Consider the following 23,063-nt stretch of genomic DNA (forward strand, 5'->3'; position numbering starts at 1 on the left):
GTCTCCCAAGGGGTGAAGTGGGGAAGCATTTTGATGGCTATCCATGGCATGACTCCCAAGGGGTGAGGTGAGGAAGCATTTTGGTAGCTATCTATGGCATGCCTCTGGGAGGGTATTTTGGTAGCTATCCGTGGCATACCTCCTGTGGCAGTGGAGTGGGGGAAGCATTTTGATGGCTATCTTAAAGCAACCAAAATTAATCCTGGCTTTAAAGTTCACAGACTGACATCTTCAACTAGCACAGGCTACCCATAATTTTAGGAAAAAGTGGGTAGTTTTCAAGCCAGATTGTTTTCTCTGTGTGAATATGTGTGAAAGCCATTTATAGCTCATGTAAAATTGGCCTTCTGACATAAACAAAGATATTTATAAAGCTTGGAAATAGAAGTCTGTATGAAAGCCTTCAAAGCTGTGTCTTCCTGGGAACCAGAATGTAGTCTAACATGTTCCTGTGAGATGAGCCCCAATTTGAAAGAAATATTTTACATAGATTTCTTTCTGAATTTGTGTCAAAATGGCTTTGTAAAGGAGAGTTAAAGGTAAATGTTGGTAGATTGAGGAGCAGGAAGCCTCTGGTACTGAAATGTCATTTGAAATAGGAACATTAGGGCTAAAATATGATGTTTTACATTTCTCTTTTCACCTGTTACCTCTTTCTGAATTCATAGTCTGTACATTTTTTTTATGTTGAAAAGGAGCTGGGATTGGATTTCTAGAATGCAGTGGAGAGCCTTATGCGATGAGATCTGTAGACTTAGAAAATGGAAATATTTACATTTTAATACAGATTTCATTGTTATTTATGGCTTAGTAAAGCAGTGCCACTATGAACTAAATAGTGATATTATTTGAACTGAATTAAAGCTTATTTTGAGTCCACATTTGTTTATTTTCAGCAACATAATTTGAGATTAAAATCCCCCCCTTGTTGGCCTCTCCACCCCGTCTCCCTTTGTCTCTCCCTCCATCTCTATCGGGCTCTCTTGAAAGAATTCATACAAAAACGTATTCTTCAGTTTGCATTAGACTGCCGTGCATCTTTTCCCAGGGACTGGGGGAAGGAGGGAATACTAAAATAGCTGTTGATGCACGCCATCTCTCTGCCTGCTTGCCACGCCGCTTCCCTCACATCTGTATCAGCTGGCAGAACTGCCTTTGAACCAGGCTACTCTCGCCTTGATTTTGTCGTTAACTGGCTGTTTAATGTCAACTGGCTAGCTGTTCTGAGTCACAATGTCCCTACATAGCCAGATGGTAGGAGACAATCACCGAGACCTTTGCTTGGTCCTCTCTATATGCTGTAGTTTCTTGGACCTCCTTTTGGGAACCATAGTTCATTCCCTACCCAACTTACTATGGGTGGGCAGTTTCATCTGTGTCTGACAGAATGAAAAACAAAAAAGTAGAGACTAGGCTATAAAGAATTTTTCTCTAAGAAGTTGAGAAGCCACTTTCACAAAGTCATGGAGAGGTCACACCGAGGCTGCTGCTTCCCAGGGTCTTAATCCAGACACACAGAAGTTGTGTGTGTGTGTCTCTCTGCTCCCCCCTTTTCCTCCCCCTTATTCTTGCAGCCCCAGCCATTCCCACTTGGCCTTTCCTCACTCAGTTGTTCTTGCCTCTGACTTCTGTCTCCACCGACAGCGACTTAACCAGGAAGGCCATCATCACACCTGAGGGAAGTTCCCTTAGAATAGATCCCACCTGCCATCAAGTGTCTCCATCGACAGTGACTTAACCAGGAAGGCCATCATCACACCTGAGGGAAGTCCCCTTAGAATAGATCCCACCTGCCATCAAGTGCTCTCCATTTTCTGCAGGAGAGCAGAGTGATCTCTTTTGATTACCCTTCCCACCTCACCCTGTGTTCCAGCTGTAGCCTTCTTCAGATCCCTCTGGCATGCCAAACTATTCCTCTTACCAGGAAACACCTGGCTTTCTATCTAGAACAGGTCCTCTCTTGCATTCACATGTCTAGAACTTTCTCTTCCTGAACAGATATCTCACCTTCCCATCACCTCTCCAGAGAGATCACCCGGACCAAGCAATTCTTCCTCTCTTTCTCTTTCCCTCTACCACGTTTTATTTCTTTGGCACCACTTAAGGTTGTCATGTATGAAGAGAAACCTTTATAAGATTTAGTTGTGCTAAGATGGGGCCCCATTTTGCCATGACCAAGCTTCACTCTGCTCATGTCCTCCTGGGTTGAGTCACAGTTAGATTAAGCTGCTTTAGAGTTAATGGCGCCGTGACTGGAGGAAAAGTTTCATCAGTTCTAAATGAATCCAGAGAACTCTGGGTTTTCTAAATTTCTGTTGGCTACATGTCCTGTTAGTAGAAATGCTTTTTTCCCTCTCTCTCCTCCTCTTCTTTTTCCTCAAGGAGATTAAAATTGAGGTGAGGGGCCCATGCTGGTTAGTTTTCGTCAGCTTGATGCAAGCAAGGGCTATCTGGGAAGAGAGAGCCTCAACTGAGAAAAAGCCTTCATAAGGCTGACCTGTAGGCAAGTCTGTGGGGGTGATTTAGTGGTTGATGTGGGAGGGCCCAGACCACTGTGGGTGGTACTCTCCTTAGGCAGGTGGTCCTGGGAGGGATAAGAAAGCTTCAGGAACCTAGGGAACATGCTGTAAGCATCCTCCTCCTTGGCCTCTGCTTCAGTCCCTGCTCCCAGGTTCCTTCCTTGAATTCTTGCCCTGACTCCTTTCATGATGGACTGTAAGCTGTAAGATGAGATAAGCCCTTTCCTCCCAAGTTGCTTTTGGTCTTGGTGTTTACCATAGATATAGAAAGCAAACTAAGACAGTGCTGACACATATTCTGAGCTATCTAATTTGTGCCATTGTCTGTCATCAGTGGACCTGGTTGAAGTGTCTTGGGTTTGAATAGCCTTCCTCTCCCAAATTCTGACTTATTGAAATATAAGACAAAAGAAGGAGGCACGTGAAGACCAAAATAGCTCAACTCTCATTAGTAAAGCTGATATTAGACAATGCGTGTTATATCTGCAGGCAAGTGAATTGGCTCATCACCGCTCCAACCTGCAAAAATGTTCCTAAAATAGTCTCCAACAGCAAATGCTGAAGTTGTTTTAATTAGAAAAGAACAATGGCTGTCTTAATCTTTAATCTCCACGTGTTTCCACTTGAGGCAGAGGAGCTTGGGCCTAGCCTTGGTGAAATCTTCCAATACAATTTAGTTATCTATCTAGTTATTATTATTACATAAGATAACTATTATATAGAGTTATTTAGTGTGTGTAGTGTGTGTGTGTGTGTGTGTGTGTGTGTGTGTGTGTGTGTGTGTAGCTTCGGTCTATATGGATCCTGTAAATAGTTGAATGAATGGAGCCATTTGCCACACTGAATGTGTTCATGTAACTTTAAAACAGAGATAACAGGGAATGAGAATTATTTTGTATCTGTTCGTTTGACTTTCTCTCTCCTCCACACCTCCCTTCAGAAACAAAATGTGCCATGGTATGTTTTCTGAAGTTGAGTGCCTTTCAAGATGAGCCTCCTGATACGAACATCTGTTTAAAGCCGCTTTGCTTTGAGTGCAGGCTGGACCAGTGGCTTGCTTTTGGCAAACATAATGTGGAGAAGGTGATAGCTCTTACTCTGAGATGACATGAAAACTATGGCTTCTGTCTTGGACTCCCTCCTCCTCTTTCAGTCCAAGGGAAGCCAACTGCTACACCGTGAGCTTCCCCGGCAAGAAGCTCCTGTGGCAAAGAACAGAGGCCTCCAGTGTAACAGCTCCAGAGAAACTAGATCTTGCCAGCAGTCACTCGAGGGACCTCCAAAGTGGAGCCTCCCAACTTGAGTCTTCAGACAAGCCTTCAGCTCCTTGCTAACTTTGCTTCAGTTTCTTGGGAGGCCTCGAGCCAGGGATCCCCATCTGAGCTCTGGACACTTCCTTTCTTGCAAAAACTGAGTTTTAAATTTCAAAACTTTAGGAACCATGTATTGCATTAACAAAAACAACTAGTTTTTATTTAATGATGTAATGATAGCCCAACACATCTGACCAGCACTTAATAGGAAAGGGAGAGGGGCATGGAGAGAGGAGGATCTCAGAATGCCCCCACAGTGTCCTTTGTAATGTTTACAGGCTAGAAACCACCAGAATATTGGTTGGATTGTTTTAGGAATCATAATTTCATGTTGTCTTGAAGGAGAATAAGGTCCTTGAGGGAGAAGGCAGACAACTACGGGGGGCAATTATTTGCCTTTTAATAGCATTTATGGTTAAGTACACTTGCCTGGATTAATTGTTGCTCTCTAAATGAGGAGGGGCACATGGAGACTTAAATAATTACAGTGCACATTATTAGAAAAATATTGAAAACGATGCTTGCAAAAGAAAATCCTACAGAAACGGAGGCCCAACAAATCTGAAAAAGACAGCTAAGCAAGTTCCATGGTTTCAAAGTGGTGAGGTCATCAAATTGACATCCTGGGCTCGTCTCGGTGACCTTCAGCTACTGCTGTATGTTTTGTATTATTGCAGTATGTGAAGAGGCCAAGAGGGTCTCACTGTCATTGTAGCTAGACCCTGGGATAAGGTGATACACTAAAGAAAGGAACAGAGGGGATGATAGCATACACGGGAGTCAGATGGGCAGGATTTGAATTAAGTTTCCATCAGGCTGGTCTAGTGAACCTTGACACGTTGCTTAACCCTTCCGATTCCAAGGTTCCTTAATTTTAAGATCATAATAGTGTACTTATGGGGAAGAATATGTACCCAGTAAAGATGTATCACCGACTAGGCTGGGTGGCTCCCTCTGATCATCCCTTTACTTAGGAGACTAAAGCAAGAGGAGGTCATCTTGGGCTGTACAGCAAGACCCTGTCACAATAAACAAGCCAGCGGATTAAAACATGCCATGGAACTTGGCATGCAATGAAAGTTAATGTTAGCTATTATTAAGCATTCAGTTATAACACAGATACTGAATGAACACTGCGTACACACAGAGCAATTTACAGTGTACTAAATAGTTCTTTGCACCCCTCCTCCAACTCTCTAAAACCTAGCCCCTTGTGTTTTCTGAGTTCTTCTATAGCCCGGTGGGTAACAAGGCTAGGTGAGCGCGGCTTTCGCTCACACTTGTTGCCTGTGAAGACTCGGTTTTTAACAGTGAGCTGCTGCCATTGATTTCACCTGAGACCCTCCTTCATATCCTCTGTGTTTGAGCAGCCCCGTCCACATCCTTATGACTTGGGAAGGAATTAGAAGTCCAGTGTGACCAGGAAGCTTTGCAATGTCTTCAAAATGGCCGTGGAGCCAGCTCTTTGGCAAAGGGGACCTTCTGGCCCTCGTGAAAGTGTTGAATGTGGGTATCCAACTAGGTTCTTCTGAAAACACTGTAACAAATCTAACTGACCCAAAAGTAAAAAAAGACTGCCATTTTTGGAATTGCACATAAAAAATATATTAGGGCAGAGCAAAAAAAAAAAATTAATCCATGCAAAGTGATGGAAGCACTGGGTACTTTTAATTTTTCAGTGGCCCCGAGGCACCATTATCTGCTTTTATTCTGGGAAATCACTCATCATGCAGCTATTGGGGGAAAGGGAGCACTCTGGCCCCTTTTCTGGGAGCAGTCCAATGCAGTATGGATATTAATTAAATTTATTAAACAAATAACACAGCGACTCGGGGAAGCAGGGGTCCATCTGCCAGCTCCGCAGACCGATCTCTGCAGAGACGTGGGCTGAATGGTAGTTAAAGCGAAGTTGCCTAGCTCAGCAGATGGGCTCTTGTCTCCAGTGGGGGAGATTTGGTGGCGGTCCAACAACTCTTTTCCCCCTCCAGGTTTTTGTTCCTTGCAACTGTGATTGAAGAAGCCCTTCTCTGTCTTTTCCCAGCCTGAGCCTCCCTCCCTCCCTCCCTCCCTCCCTCCCTCCCTCCCTCCCACCCCTCCCCTCTTTGTTTATGTGAGCAATGTTTAAATCTGAGTGATTTGTTCGAGAAGCAAGTCCCGGCTGATCTCATTTTGTGTATGTGCCGCAAAGCTCATGCCGAAAATAATTAGGAAGATGTAATCCCATTGACTTTACATCCACTTGTGTACACTGCTGCAGCCCAGCCTCATGTCCTGGAATAAAGGCTCTGGGCCGATTTGAATTTGCCCAGAATCCCCATCCTCTGCCCTGGGGAAGTTTTTATGATTCTGAGGTGTAGATGTGTATTAATCTTAAAGTGGTTTCTTATATTCCATTTATGACCTCTGTGACTTTTAAACTGCATTTTTTTTTTCTTTTTAAGGGTTATTGATCAGATTCTGATGACAAGTGTCTATCTAGGTACCGTCCATCAGTGTCTCTACTGTCAATGATGGTGGTCTGCTCTGTCTTGTAGCAATCAATACACTCTTCCACCTTCTGTCCACGTCTCTGCAGGAAAGATGGCAAACTCGAAACCTGTCTGTATGGCCTTTAGTTGCTTAGTGCGTCTCAGAATTTGGGATAATTTTATTTTCAAGTGCATTCAGACAGAATTTAGGTTAATACAAACCTCCTAATCACTCCTTCTCTCTCCCCAAGCTACTGCCAAGAGCATTTTACATAAGATCCCTCATCTCTGGCGATGTCTCTTTACCTGGGACCAATGCCTTCCATAGGGAGCCTCACAAACCTTTCGATGAATCTGTGTGTCCTATTGATGGCAAAAATTTGGACTAAATAGATACCGACTTTGGGCTGAGTCCTGAAATACCCTTGCCTTAGAGAGATAGGTCTGTTTCTGGCCAACCTACCAGTGGACATATTTGCCAGACATAAAGAAAGTCTTCCAATCCAAATGGTCTTCCTCCCTCTCCAACAAACCCACCGTGCTTTGCCAGCAGAGGACTCAGCTGTTACAGAACCCAGAGATAAGAATGGATGGATCCAGAATTATGGCTTTTCCCAAGGTGTGTTGGAGCCTTAGGGACACAGAGGCCAAACCTTAATTCTGATTCTAAGTACTAAGAGATGAACCCATTTAGTGAAGTATAGCAGAATCTTAGCTGGTAAGCCTGTACAGAGGTCAGGTGTGGGCTGGGAAGATGGTTCAGTGGTTAAAGGTCCTGCTGTGGAAGTGTGAGGACCGGAGTTCAGATCCTCAGGAACCCAGTAAATCTCTGTGGGTGTGGGACCTGCACCACACACACACACACACACACACACACACACACACACACACACACACACAGAGAGAGAGAGAGAGAGAGAGAGAGAGAGAGAGAGAGAGAGAGAGAGAATAGAACTAGCCCATTTCTACTGTAACAAACATAATCAACCAAGTCTTTCCTTGAAGTTGATCTGTGCTTTCAAAACCCAACTCAAAACGGAATCTCATTGGGTTTTGGCTTCTGCTGTCCCTGCCTCCCCGAATCCAGCAACCTACACCTCCCTGAAAGCTACAGTAATGTTAATAAGGTAGTGAACTTTCAGAATTCAGTGGTTCTCCAATGGGAGCCCTGCCACATTGTTCCTAAGTGTCAACATTGTTCCTCAGTTTTTTTGTGGAATTGAAAGGAGCTCTGCTCAAAAGCTGCTGAAAAAATCTGTTTACCTTTGAAACATAGGTAAGCTGCCAATTTCTTTCTCTAATTTGTTGGAAGTCAAGATCTCCAGTGGGCGGAGGGCGAACTGCATTTGGAATTCATAGGCTATTTACCACACTGTCTACACTGCTTCTCCTTACACCCCGATGTACCTGGCTTAATTTGGCTCTCTGATTTAAATGGCAATCTAGTTGCTCTGGCATCTCAATTTAAGGGAAGATTGGACGTTGTTTTTCAAAGGGAATTTGCAAGCATTTCACTCTTGTCTGAAAACAGAGTGTGGCTGCTTCTCCAAGGATAAGCTCAGACATTACATATAAATCTTGGGGTGTTTATTCGTAGCAGAATGTTTCCAACCTTCATGTTCACACATTAGTGTAAATGAATAAAACAGAGGCGGTAGGAAACACCCCAACAGACAGCGCGCATATTTCAGGTTGGCTCCCAGTGCTCGCCTGTCTGCCTGAACACATTGTGTTGACTCTGGAACTTCAAATGCTTTATTGTGGATTTTGTAGGCAACGTGACAATGTGGATCTAAAAGTGCCAAAAAAGCTTCTGATCTCAAACAAAAGTTAATACTATTCTGTAGGGAACCAGAGAGTACTTTTAAAAATTCAGTTTATTTTTAAATTTGCTCAAAAAGGTAAGGTGCATTTTTAGATGCTGTCTTTATGTTTGCTTCAAGGGCTCAGATGCAAACTGTATGTGAGTGTGTGTGTATGTGTGTGTGTGTGTGTGTGTGTGTGTGTGTGCATGTGCGTGCATGAGCGTGCTTGTATATGCTCTCACAAGTGTGTTCAGATGCAAGTCAACCTTTATGTCATCCCTCAGGTGCCTTCTGTCTTATTTATTTATTTATTTATTTATTTATTCATTTATTCATTTATTCATTCATATATTTATTATTTTTTAAGGCAGGGTCCCTCATTGGCCTGGAATTCACGTACCGGGTTAGGCTGGCTGGCCAGCTCCTATGGATCCACCCGCCTCTGCCTTGCTGGAGCTGGAGTTGCAGGCACACTGCCACAACCAGCTTTCTGCATGAGTTCTGGGAATTCTATTCAGCTCCTCAGGATGGAGAGCAAGCAGTTTATCGATTTAACCCCCTCAGCTCTCCAGACCGGTGGCTTCTCTGCACTTTCCCTTCCTGGGTGAACATGTGCAAAGGAACCACATTTAGAAACCCCATCACTGGCCGTCTCCAGGGTTAGACACCACAGCTCCTCAGAGCATACACCTGTGACCCAGGAGGGAGACTGACTAAGACCCAGGCCCACCAGCTTGTAATGAAAAATACTGACATTTCACAGACCAGGTCCTGAGATAAAACAGAAAACCTGTTATCAGATTTTCTGTTTTATATCAATGTTATTTAATCAGGGTTCTTCAGTTTTTTCTCTCATGTGTTGGGATCTCTTACTTTGCAGTGCTCTGGAAAACTACCTTCAATTCTTCTAATTTAGTCTTCTGGGCTCAAGCTGATTGAGAGGTACAATGTAGTTGGAAGGTTTCTCTGATTCTTTTAAGGCCCTGCAGTCCTGTGGCCCACTTATAAAATAATCATTCAGAAGCTTATATTAATTATAACTGCTTGGCCATTAGCTCAGGCTTATTACTGACTAGCTCTTACACTTAAATTAACCCATAATTCTTATCTATGTTCTGCCACATGGCTCAGTTATCTCTTCTTAATATGGCACACCTGACTTGCTCTGAGTCGGCTGGCAAAATTGCATGGCTGGATTCCTCCTCCTCTTCCTCTCTCTCCCTGGAAATCCCGCCTATCCTCTCCTGCCTGGCTATTGGCCATTCAGCTCTTTTCAAACCAGTCAGAAGGAGCCTTAGGCAGAGACACCTCTTTACAGTGTAAACAAATATTCCACAACACACAGAGGCCAGATGAGTCCATCTGGTGTCCTGGTTTGTTACTCTACTTTATTCCTTTGAAACAAGTTCTCTTGTGGAACCTGGAGCTAGGTTGGCTGCCAGCAAGCCCTAGAGATTCTCCTGCCTCCACCCTCCACAGCACTGGGGTTACAAGCATTTAAAAATCTTATTTACTTTTTTTTGTGCGTGTAGGGGCACATGTGGTCATGACGTCAGAGGACAGCTTAGGAGACCCGGCATTCTTCTTCCACTATGTGGGCCGTGGGATTGAACTCAGGTCACCAGACTTGTGATCACCTAGCCACCTCCCCAGGCCTTGGCATGGTTCTCTTGTTATCATTTTCTAGTTGCTGTAAAATCAAATGTAGAGTCATCTAGCAGGATGCAATTTTATAAGCTACCTGGCTCAGCTCCTTCCCAAGCCTGATGAGACCATGTTGCTCTGCTGCTTGAAATAGCAGAGTGCATCTCAACATTGTTGCAGTTTTGTTTTACTTTTTGTGGTTCTGAGGGTCTAAACCAGGGCATTGCACATGTGAGGTAAGCAACTGACCACTCAGCTACATCCCCAGTCCTTGGGTTTTCCAGGAACGATCTTCTTCGTATGTAGCCAGGCTGCTCGTGAGCTTTTGATTTACCTCGTCTCTACCTCCCAAGTGCTGGATTGCAGGTGCGGACATGGACACTTAACTTGCAATTTTGTTTGTTTGTTTGTTTATTTGTTTGTGTTTTTGTTTTCCAGTGAAGCCAACAGTTGGTTTTTATGGGAATTACCAGGAAGTTAAGGAGAGCCAGGAAACATGGGTATCCCGACTGCTGTCAGGAAATTAAAAATGTAATCGACCAAACAAGGTAGCATACACCTGTAACCCCAGCACTTAGGAGAGACAAAAGAGGATCAGGATTTCAATGCCAGCCTCAGCCACATAGTTAGTTCAAGGCCAACTAGGGCTATATGAGATTCTTTTGAGAATCTTTGGTTTTCATTAATTTTTATTCATCTATTTATTTTAAACATTTATTTATTTACGTGTGTGTGTGTGTGTGTGTGTGTGTGTGTGTGTGTGTGTGTGTGTGTATGTGTGTGTACATGCCTGTGTGACTGCATACCATGGCATATGTGTGGAGGCCAGAGGACAACTTTGGAAGTTGGTTTTCTTCTTTTACCATGTGAGTTCTGGGACCAAATTCCAGGTCTTCAGGCTCAATGGTCATCCCCTTTACCCACTGAGCCATCAGGCCAGCCTCGGCTTGAAAATCTTAATTTGTGAGTTTTAAAAATGCTTTCTATTAGTGTTTTCTTTGTATTAATGGGCTTCAACTTCAGACTGACCGAGGAATCTCACAGCTGGTTTCCAGAGGGGGTGATAAGACATGACAGTTCATCTTGCTGCATTACTATTTCCATTTCTATACAGCATCTCTTCAAACTCACATGGTTAATGGTAACTAGTTACTATTGCTTGAGCACTTACTATCTGCCAACCCTGGTGTTAAGCATTTTATATACACTGTGACATGTAGTTTTCACAGCATTTTAACATTCTCATTTTAAAGATGCAGAAATTTATGCTCAGGCGTGTTAAATAACTTGCTGAAAATCCCATCTAATTAATTGAAGCTAATCTAATCTAAAGTCATATCTAACAGACAGCTAACTCTAGAATGCTTTTATTAAGTCTCTCTACTCTGGTGTCATCCTATATACACTTATTTGTGATTTATAACTTACTTAGATCTGAGTGGAAGCTACAGATTCTTGAAGTAAAAGTGAACATAAAGTAGCATAGTTTAAAACCAAATCAAGAGGTCAATCACGTGGGGCCTTTCAAGTCTTTGGAAACTACCCAGTGATGTCTCTAACTTTGTACTTTCTAAGTCAAACTTGCCAGTTTCTTTAATTCTTCATTTACTGTTGGAGGGATGCTGGGCCCTAGACAAAGAAGTCTTTGTGGGAAGGAGCCTTTCTTATTACTGTTGTGTTTATGATGCGGAATAGTTGTTAGTGTCAAGGATATATTGAATAACTGGGCCAGAGAAGATAGAGCTGAATGTATAGGCTGTAGGAGGTGGAGCAGAGAAGATGGAGCTGAATGTATAGACTGTAGGAGGTGGTGTGGGCAGAGAAGAAGGAGCTGAATGTATAGACTGGAGGAGGTGGAGCAGAGAAGAAGGAGCTGAATGTATAGACTGGAGGAGGTGGAGCAGAGAAGATGGAGCTGAATGTATAGGCTGGAGGAGGTGGAGTGGGCAGAGAAGATGGAGCTGAACGTATAGGCTGTAGGAGGTGAAGCAGAGAAGATGGAGCTGAATGTATAGACTGTAGGAGGTGGAGTGGGCAGAGAAGATGGAGCTGAACGTATAGACTGTAGGAGGTGAAGCAGAGAAGATGGAGCTGAACGTATAGGCTGTAGGAGGTGGAGCAGAGAAGATGGAGCTGAATGTATAGGCTGTAGGAGGTGGAGCAGGCAGAGAAGAAGGAGCTGAATGTATAGGCTGTAGGAGGTAAAGCAGGTTCATGCAGATCACGTATGGGGTCCTCCTGGCTGACATTTATGACTTACTACTCTGCAAGAGGCAGAGAAAAGATAGAACAAGGGAAGAGTTAACTCCTTTATCCTTTCTCCCCGGTGTGATACTTTGCCATTGTTAATATACCACTGTAAGCCACCTGGAATGCTTTTACGGAGGAGACAAACTATGAATGGACTTATTATGTATTTATATAGATGCATATGTGTGTGTGTCTAAAACTGTAGTTTGATTTGCTCCATGTGAAGTGCTTTGCTGTCTGCTGACCCTGAGCTTAGATGGGAAGAGGGCTGGGCTTCCTCCTCCTGTGTGCCATGGAAGCTGAGGTGGGAAGAGGACTGGGTTTCCTCCTCCTGTGTGCCATGGAAGCTGAGGCGGGGAGAGTGTTGGCTTCCTCCTCCTGTGTGCCATGGAAGCTAAGGTGGGGAGAGGGCTGGGCTTCCTCCTCCTGTGTGCCATGGAAGCTGAGGGGGGGAGAGGCCTGAACTTCCTGTGTGACATGGACTGAGATGGGGAGAGGGCTGGACTTCCTGTGTGACATGGACTGAGATGGGGAGAGGGCTGAACTTCCTGTGTGACATGGACTGAGATAGGGAGAGAGTTGGGTTTCCTGTGTTCCATGGGAACCATTCTTGATGCTATTGGATGCTCTTTATCATCCCAGGGACTGTAGTTCCTAGGCCTCTGCCATACTGACCATTTGGGATTTAAAGCAGTTCCCATTGAGACTGTCCCAGTGTGTCTCCAAGTGAGGTGGAAAGAACAGAAACAGCCTTGCCGTGTTTACGGCAAAGATTTCCACTTCCACTCATAGCTAATGACCGTTGGCCTTTAACAGTCACATGTGTCATAATGTGGGTAGTATTTCTCTTTTAAGCGAAGACTTTGGGTTCTTATGAGAAATTGCCCACCCTGTTTTTGTGCAGTTGACAATGCAGTTTGCACCTAAATTCAAAGCTGTACATAACCTCTCCTGTACAGTGGGGAAGCAGGTCCAGGGTGGGGTGGCTGTGACCCTCCCTCTCTTGACCTTCATTTTCTTGACCTCTCCAGTACTCTCTTCATTTTGTGTTTATACCCAAACCTCGGGGTTTGGTCTTGTCTTTTATTGGTTGATCCCACTGTGTTCTTGACTAGATGATCCTGGGTGACTTATACAAAAAAAGAAATTTATTTCTCACTGTCCTGGAGGTTGAGAACTCAAAGATCGAGGCACCACCAGGTTTGGAGTCTGCTAGGGGCCTGGTTTCTGCTTCCCAAGATGGTGCCCTACATGTCACATTCTCTAAAAGAGTGATGTGGACATTGTTCCTAATTTGATTCAAAAACGCAAAAGCAACGAGAGGGAGCCCACTTATAGAAATCAGGCATGAAACCCACCCCCTAGGATGGAATTCTTGTGACCTAAACATCTCTTAAAGGTCCCAGTTCCCACCCACCCCCAGGAATGGATTTATTTAACACCAACAAAGCCACCTCATTATAATAATCATGATAACCACTTAAAATGCAGAGGTTCCAAGGATTCCCACATTCCATTTAATAGTAACTGTAGTTTACAAAGCATTTTCATTTTCTTCTTACAGCAAATAGGCTGAATGGGAAATATGAGACAGGAAACCAAGTTGGAGAAGCTGGACACTCAAAGATGAAAAAACAAACAGCAAACTTCAAACCAAAAGACTAAACATGCTTTCTCCCTTACATGGAGTCATCAAAAGAATACCTAACAGCCAGCCACAGTAGTCCTAGCACTTGGGAGATGGAGGCAGGAGGATTAGAAGCTTAAGTAAGTTTGAGGCCAGCCTGGGCAACATGAGACTCTGTCCCAAACAAACAAATAAACAAAGAAGAACTAATAGATAAGTGTTAACCATTCAGATAGGGAATCACAGTGGGTTGAGGGCCACTGTGTTCTCTGGACCGTGCTCCTATCCTCTTTTGTGTGTGATGGTGGCAGGGTTGGAACCCAGGGCCTAGAACCTGCTAGGCAATGTTCCAACACAGAGCCCCAGCCCTCTTAAATTTCCTTCTGCTTTACTTTAATTTTGTACAGTTTTATACAATTATTGTTAATTATGACATGTAGATATTATGTACTTTGATCATATTGCTCCCATGATTTGCTCTTATCCCTTTCCCTTCCTGCTGAACCTTCTTTTCCAACAAGCTCGCCTCCTCCTTCCATGTCCTTTTGTGTATGTCCCATTACATTTAATATGGTTGCCTACATAAGCATGGCTGGGAGGCTATTTGCTGGATCAAGTGCAATTTACCATACTGAGGAGCATGACTCTCCCGCTGCTCCTTTTAACAGCTTCTGTGAAGGGTGGGCCTCGTAAACACCGGTCTAGTCCATGACAGAATGCTGGTGGGCCTCGTGAACACCGCTCTAGTCCGTGACAGAATGCTGGTGTGCCCAGCCTTGTGCAACCTTATACAGGTGGTCACTGCCGCTGTGAGTTCAAGGGTGCATCAGCCACGGCATGCCCAGAAAACCAGCATTTCCCAGGGCTCCTCTCCATCCTCCAGCTCGCACAGGCTTCTGCTCCTTCTTCTGTGATGTTCTGCTGGCCTTAGAGGCCTTAGTTACTTTGTTGTTGTCGCTGTGATAAAAGGCTTGACAGACCCAACTTATGAGGAAGAGTTTATTTCGGATCACAGTAACAGCCCATCATGGTGGTGAAGTCCTAACAATAAGAGCTAAGGCAGTTGGTCGTATTGCATCCACAGTCAAGAAAAAGGGAGCCATGAACTTGTTCTCAGATCGTTTTCTTCTTTAGACACAATCCAGGATCCCAGCCCAGGGAATAGTACCCCACCCACAGTGGGCTGGTCTTCCTACTTCAGGTAACCTAACCAAGGTAATTCCCCACAGGCATGCCAAGAGACCCTTCCTCCAGGTGATTCTAGATCTCAACCAGGTGCCAACTGAGACTGACCATTACAGGGGTGATAGAGATTGACCATTACAGGGGTGATAGAGATTGACCATTACAGGGGTGATAAAGACTGACCATTACAGGGGTGATGGAGATTGACCATTACAGGGGTGCAGAGATTGACCATTACAGGGGTGATAGAGATTGACCATTACAGGGGTGATAGAGATTGACCACTAGAGGGGTGACAAAGACTGACTGTTACAGGGGTGATAGAGAGGTCTCATTTAGGGTTGAGTACTGAAGAGTCACTTATTCTCTGCACTTTGACCAGTTATGAGTCTGAAAACATGAGGTTGAAGGCCCCATTTCTTGAATATAAATAGTGCTGCTGCTATGGACAGCAGCATGAAGGCTCCTCAGAAAGTACAAGTATCACTGCCATGTCATACAGGAAGCCCACTGCCGGGTATATGCCCGTAGGAACTGGAATTCACATGTTGAAGAGATATCTTGACACAAGCTACAGTCATCCTGGAAGAGGGAACCTCAGTTGGGAAAAAGCCTAAACCTGGCCTTAAGCAAGTCTGTGGGGACATATTCTTTTTTTGGCAGGGCGGGGGAGAAACCCAAGACAGGGTTTCTCCATGTATGTCCTGGATCTCGCTTTGTAGATCAGGCTGGCCTTGAACTCACAGAGATCTACCTGGCTCTGCCTCCTGAGTGCTGGGATTAAAGGCACACGCCACCACCGTCCGGCATTTTCTTGATTAATGATTGATGTAGAAGGGCCTGGCCCACTGTGAGAGGTGCCACCCCTGGGCACATGGTCCTGGGTTGTATAAGAATCAGTCTGAGCAAGCCACAAGGAACAAACCAGTAATTAGCACTCTTCCATGACCTGTCCTTCAGTTCCTGCCTCCAAGTTCCTGCCTTGAGTTCCTGTCCTTATTTCCCTTAGAGATAGATTATAAAGTGTAAGCTGAAATAAACCTTTCCTCCCCAGTCTAGTTTTGGTTAGGTTTTGTCAACAGAAATGTAACTAGGACAATGAATATATATATTTGTGTATGTGTTATACACATATATACATTCATATGTATAATATATGTATGTGTATATTCATATAAGTGAATGCATTCATTATATATATTCATTTTATATAGACATTATTCTAGTTATGTTTCTATTGATAAAACACTGACCAAAATGAGATTTATATATATATATATATATGTGTGTGTGTGTGTGTGTGTGTGTGTTTAGTATTTATATATGAATATTATTCAGCCATCAAGGAAGTAAATTTTGTCATTTTCAGCAACACAGATGGAACTTAATATTACATTAAGTGAAGTAAAATATGTGGAGAAATATATTCTTAAATACGGGAGCTAAAATGTTGGTCTGATAGCAGTAGAGGATAGAGCAGAGGCTAGCAGAGCCTGGGCAGGGTGGGCAGGGATAGAAAGATGATTATTACAGTTAGCAGAGAGGACCTTGATTATTTCTAACATAAAGAAACGCTTGCAGTGATACATATGCCATCAGTCCATGTAAGTATTCCATAGTGCATACCTGACTTGAAGTATAACACTGGACCTCATAAGAATGTATAATTATGTGCCAATTAAAATGTGGCTTTAAGAAAGGTTCCAGTTCTTAATACTGCTTGAATGGCCATTAAATTTCAATGGGAGTATGGCAAGCATTCAGTCAATAGCAGGGGAGAGTTTACACTCCTCTTCTCTGGCTGTGAGTATTTGTAAACTGCAACAAACTTTAATGAGTATCACCTATAAAATGTTTACACTGAAATGACTCCCTTTTCTGTCCCTGCGGTGGACTATGTGTCCAACCACAGCGGGAAGAACAGGGGAAAGACAGACCCCCCAGCTGGAGCAGAACCCAGAAGCTCGGTTGTCCTCAGGCTCCTGGGAACCCTTGCTTTGTTCCTCTCACAGAATACAGGAGGTGAGCTGGGTGGGCCTAGGACACAGGGCAGTGCTGGCTGCCCATCTCCAATACTGCCTGGCCACTGTTGACTTTTCCACTGACCTGAGCCGATCTTGTCTACTGGACGTGGGATCTGAGGACCTGAAGGAATGGGGTGGACTACAGTCTAATGCTGTAGACAACTTTACTTCCGTTTCAGTGGACGTTTATACACAAATGAAACAATGATCTAAGGAAGATGGTTTGAGTTCAGAAAAACACAATAAAGACCATGTAAGTAAACATCAGTTAGCACATACTAAATATTAACAGAGCAGCCCTTCTTCAGAACTTTCTCAGGACAGACCAAACCAATTTAAACACAATTGCCTGGCACATACTATAGATTCTATCTGGGAAAGCATGAAAGCAAGTCAGAAGGCCATGTCCAGATCCAGGTCCACTGAGGACAGCACTCAGCATAGCCTTTGCCAGATCGGGTCCTATAGCCGTGCTCTGACATCCAACAAGAATAAACATATAAATCGAATGTAAATGTTTGTCACAGGAGCCATGAAATCATGAACAAGAATGACCCAGGGAATAGAAGCAGCTGAGGTAAAAGGCCCTCTGCCTTTTTTCCTGGACCTCTCTCACAGTTCCCCAAGGCATTGTTCACCACGCATCATTCTTTCGACTATGTTCCAACATATCCCCCTTTTTCACTTTTTTAAATTTTAGGGTGTTCATTCTTGTTTGGAGTCACTGACGTCCTAAGAAAATCATGAAAAGACATCATGATAAGTGCAATCCTAGATGCAAGAGCAGTAGGCTTGATGCTTGCCATCAGGAACAAGGAGCCATGCCTGGGAAGGCATCAGCAAGCCCTCTGCTATCGTTTGTCCTGAAATTCTAGACAACTGCTTAAAAAAATGTCTATTTCTTGTCCTGAGATTCCAGGCAACTGCTTAGAAAATGTCTGAAAAATTTCATCCTGGTACCCAGCGATCTAGTTCTTTATACCGTAGAGGACAAGACAACGAGCACGTGGAGGGCTGAGCATCCTGAAAATGTTGGGAAGCTAAAAGCAAGTGAGGAATGTTGTAGTACGGCGGGGAAAGGCTTATTTCTGCGCACCTTGCAGCAAGGTGCGAGAGAAGGAGGGTGGTTCTTGGCTGGCCCTCCCCTCCCCTCATCAGGCTTTCCAGTGAAGGGGTCTCTTGTGCCTTCTGTCTACAAAGATAAAAAACCTGAGAGAACCTTAAGGAACAGCCAGCAGGTGAATGTCTGCCTTTGGCCAGGACTTTATTTCACCTTTCCTGTAAACCCCTGTGGCTCAGAGCTGTTGTTCCCAGGTAGGGGCAGCTTCCTGACTCGCATCATAGCTGTGACCTTTTGGGGGATCACAACTGTGTCCTTGTTCCTGCTTTGAACTGAACCCCATGTTTTCATTCAGTTCTCTAGAATTCTATTCCTTCAACTTGCTTATTTAAATTGATTTTAAATTCGGATATATTTACTGTCTACAACATATCTTGAGGTCACAGCTTTATTATATTTATATATTTACCCATCAATATACTCACTCACTCTTCACATATCTTTTGATTGCCTGCTGGGATCAAAGAATGCTGTAAAATGAAAGTAATCCTGGGTTCCTGTTCTCAGAAAGCCTCTGTCTGGAGATGGGGACAGATACTAAATGATCATATCTACAACTCCACAGTTATTAACACAAAAAGGTGGAAAGAGGTTAGAAAGGGTGAGTGAGACCTCAGCTAGGCTAATGGTCCTGTAACAAAGCAAGTAATACCACTCCTGAATGTCATGATAACATTTTCTTTTGTCTTTGTATTTTGAGATGAAATCTTCCTATGTAACCCAAGCTAACCCTGAGCGCTCTGTGATCTTGCCTCAGTCTCCTGTGTACTGAAATCAGCACTATTCACACTAAACTCTTCTAAAGATAACTTAATTCACTTAACTCTCCTCTGTAGGACTCAAACTTATTTATCAACTTTTATTTTTAATTTTGATTATTATCTCTTTATTTTCATAATATAAGGATTTAAAAGTAAAATGCAGATAGGTCATTATCCTGTTTTATTTCTGTCAGAGAATTCATTATTTGTTATGTGTATCTCATAAACTTTAAGAGGCAAATAAAATGCAAACAATTATAGCCTTTCTACTACAAAAATGTAGATTTTGTTTTGTTTTTTGTTTTTCGGGACAGGGTTTCTCCATGTAGTTTTGGTGCCTGTCCTGAATCTCACTCTGTAGCCCAGGCTGGCCTCGAACTCACAGAGATCCGCCTGGCTCTGCCTCCCTAGTGCTGGGATTAAAGGTGTGCCACCACGGTTTTGTTTTTTTTTTTAATGCATTCTATAATGGGATAAAACTTGCAATTCTATGCCAGCTTTCCAAGTGCTGGGACTGTAGGTATGTGCCAGCATGCCAGCATCCTCTCCCCATTCCTTAGACACTTTTGCTACTTTCAGGTCCCCTGTAGTCTCAGACTGTAAGTCTCCATCAGTGTGAACTGTTCATCCTTCTCTATGCCCCTTGCGTTCTTTCTTACCTCTACATTATAGACACACTGATCTATCTGCACAACATGCCAACCTTGTCCCCTCCAACAAACCACTTTATCCTTAGATCCAGCTCAGATGTCACCTTCTTTTTTTTTTTTTTTTTTTTTTTTTTTTTGAGACAGGGTTTCTCTTGTGTAGCTTTGGAGACTTTCCTGGAACTCACTCTATAGCCCAGGCTGGCCTCGAACTCACAGAAATCCACCTGCCTCTGCCTCCCAAGTGCTGGGATTAAAGGCGTGCACCACCTGGCTGATGTCACCTTCTTTATCTCAGGCATCCAGATCATTCCTCTCTTTCTATTACCTCCTGTAGTTAGAGAGAATCACCTGCTTATGTAGACTTTCAGTAAACCTTCCTAGAGCTGGGGCACAGAACCAAGCCAACAAACATCTCCTAAGAGGGCTGGTATTCTCGTTGGGGAATACAGGAAGTAAAATAAATGCAGCAAATAGGTGAACTCTGTAGATTATAGGGTAACAGGGACATTGGAGCAGGGAGTCAGATGGGCACCTTTCTGTGAAGAGTTGGCCATTAAACACAGAGGTTCAGACTAGAGCCAATTGAGAAGGCCAGAGGCAAGTCCAAGGTGAGGGTGTCCCCACTCTGTACCAGCTTTCTTCACATAGCATCTGGTAACTCCTTACTTGCATTTCAGGCTTCTAACTTTAGCTGGGTGCTCCCCAGGGGAACAATGAAATGAATTGCTTATTTTTCTCATTGTGTACTACTACAGGGTTTAGCAGGAATTGTATAATTTGTTTGTTTGTTTGTTTGTTTGTTAGGGGGAAAAAAGGAATAGCTTCACAGTACCCAGAGTCACAGAATCAGTCACTTCAGTGCCCTTCCATTTTCAATAGTGGTTTTCTTTATTTGCCATTAATAATTGGTGATTTTCAAAGTGTGGAATGTATCAAAGAACCATTCACAATAATCTGGTGATGAAAACTTGAGAGGCAAGAAGAAAATGCTTGCAGTCCCAACCAGCTAATTCAAAACTGGCAAAGTGGGCTGAAGAGATCGCCGAACAGTCAAGGGTGCACACTGTTTTTTCAGAGAATCCAGATTTGATTCCCACCACTCACATCAAGCAGCTCACACCCTCCTGTAACTCTGGCTCCAGGGGATCTGGTCCATCTGCCCTCTGTAGGCACCTGCACTCAAATACACATAATTCTCTCTCTCTCTCTCTCTCTCTCTCTCTCTCTCTCTCTCTCTCTCTCTCTCTCTCTCTCTGTCTCATTCATACACACACATAGGCATAATTAAAATAAATCTATAATTTAAAAATACTCACAAATTACATATTAGTGGCTATAACATACAGCTTAATGCTGACACCATCACAGAGAAATCTGGATGTCTATCAGAAGGGAATTCTATCCTAGATAGTAGTGTTTTAAATTGAACATGGCCCCAGGAATGAGATTTACACATTATATGTTACCCACTCCTAAATACAAGACAAATGCCTTTAAAATGATGCTTAAAAACAAAAATCCGTAGACTGAGACCCAAGCACAGTGGAAGCCACCAGCAAGTGAGCCGCAGAGCAGAAGGAGTTTTCTCTACTTCTTCACAACTTCTTTGTCTGCTACTCTGTGGGGGCAAAAGAGTGATGAAATCCATCAGCAGATTGGTCAAGAAATCGGCCCGAATACTTTGAATGTGTCTGGAAGACTTTTAAATATGGACATGGAGCCATGTCAGCAATGATGGACTCTAACACGAACAGTGTATCTTAATGCAGTTTGTAGAACTTAGCTGAACTTCAGAATGCTCTCAGGGTAGATCGTCTTACTGCCTGTCCAACATCCACTTCTTTCTCCGTGTTCAAATGGCACAGAAATGAAATGGCAAAAGCAGAAAGGTCCTCAAAAGTGCTGTATGTCTGGTGGTTCGTTAATGTCGACTCTGGTTTGAATCCTGGTAATGTGCCAGGCATTGTGACTTCCACATGCTGTCTCACAGAGCATTCACAACAGCAGAGCCAGCGTTATGAATGAGTAACCCATGGCTCACTCATTTACAAGGTTCAAAGAAGTGAAGACTCTCATCCCTGTTCCCTTGGAGAAGAAGAGACGGGGTGAGGATCTGAACTTCTGATACTTCTCCATCCTAAGTTCTTAAAGTCAGGTCTGGAGAGACGGGTAAGAGCACTTGCTGCTCTTGCAGAAATCCTAGCTCAGTTCCCAACACCCATATCAGGTGGCTCACAATCATCTGTAACTCCAGTACCAGGGGATTTGATATGCGTACTCATACACACACACACACACACACACACACACACGGTGCATATACGTAGGCACACATACATAGATACACATACATAAACATAAAATAAATGTATTGTTTTTAGGTTCTTAACCTTCAGGCTTTGCATGTTGCTTCAGGGTGCAGCTGTGCTATGCTTACGGCTTGGTTAATGAAAGACAGCCATTTTCCTTTTCAACAAAGCTAAGGGCAGTTGGAGTTACCAGAAGACACACGTAGATGTTTTTCTTCATTGCCTGTATGAGATGAAATGCTTGACAAAAGCACCTTAAATGGGGAGGGATGTATTGGGTTCATGGTTTTGAGAGTGTCGGTCCATCATGCTGGGTAGGGTGTGGTAGAGCAAAGCAGTTCATATCATGCCCAACTAGGAAGCAGAGAAAAAGGGATGCCCGTGTCCAGGATGCTGGCTTTCTTGGATCTTCCTTTTTAGTATATGTGGGATCTCAGCCCATGGGATGGTGTTGCTCACACCTAGAATGGGTCTTCCTCTGGAGTTAATCTTTTCTGGGAACATCCTTCCAGACATATCCAGATATATGTGGCACCAATCTCTTGTGTGATTCTAAGTTAGACAATGAAGATTAAACATCACAGTGTCTAAGGACCGTTGACATCATCTGCGAGTTCACTCAGGCAGTACCCACTGAGTGAACTCAGTGGCAGACTTCTGTCTTGTTATTTTGCTGTTCATTCAAATGAACCTTAATAAAACTCCATGTACTCATTTAAATACTGGCTTCTCAGGGAAAGCAGGAAAGTGGGTTATGTTTAATTAATTATCTTTGCTCCTCTGTGATGGGAATTTGGGTCACAATGAGCATAATTTGTGCACCAAAGATCCAGAATAATTTTCTAAAGTTCTGGTTTCAAGTAAATATATTTTATAATAAAAATGGGCAGAAAGATTTAAGAGCCAGAGGAACAGGGAGTTTGCTGTGAGACTGTGTCTCCTAGGAATGTCGGAAGCTACACCCATAAAGTCTCACCAGCATGGCTGCCTGAACATGAACTGAACAAGGACAACAGTAGGCAGGCTAATATGAATTCTGAGGGGTGAGGGCAAGCTCTGGAGGCCTCGACTCTAACAGAGAGCTACAGGTAACTAAGGAATACTGAGAGCTGAAGAAATTGTCTTCCCTAGGGAAGAGCGCAGAGGGGTAAGTGGGACGGCTTGGAGGGAGAAAAGGAAAGGAGGAAATGATGTATTCATATTATAATCTCAAAAGAAACAATTCTCAAAATGAATTTTACAAAAGAAATCAATGAAATGATTAATCCTTTGAGTCATAATCACATTTAGGATAGCTAAAAGTTCAGACTATGCTTGTTAAAGTTTTTTTTCCCAAAGCTGAAATCAGACATTTTGGGGACATGGCATTAGTTATTTCAGGCTCCTTC

Source organism: Peromyscus californicus, unplaced genomic scaffold, assembly GCF_007827085.1.
Source record: "Peromyscus californicus insignis strain IS unplaced genomic scaffold, ASM782708v3 Scaffold_7__1_contigs__length_154581171, whole genome shotgun sequence".
In the NCBI taxonomy this organism is placed as follows: Eukaryota; Metazoa; Chordata; class Mammalia; order Rodentia; family Cricetidae; genus Peromyscus; species Peromyscus californicus.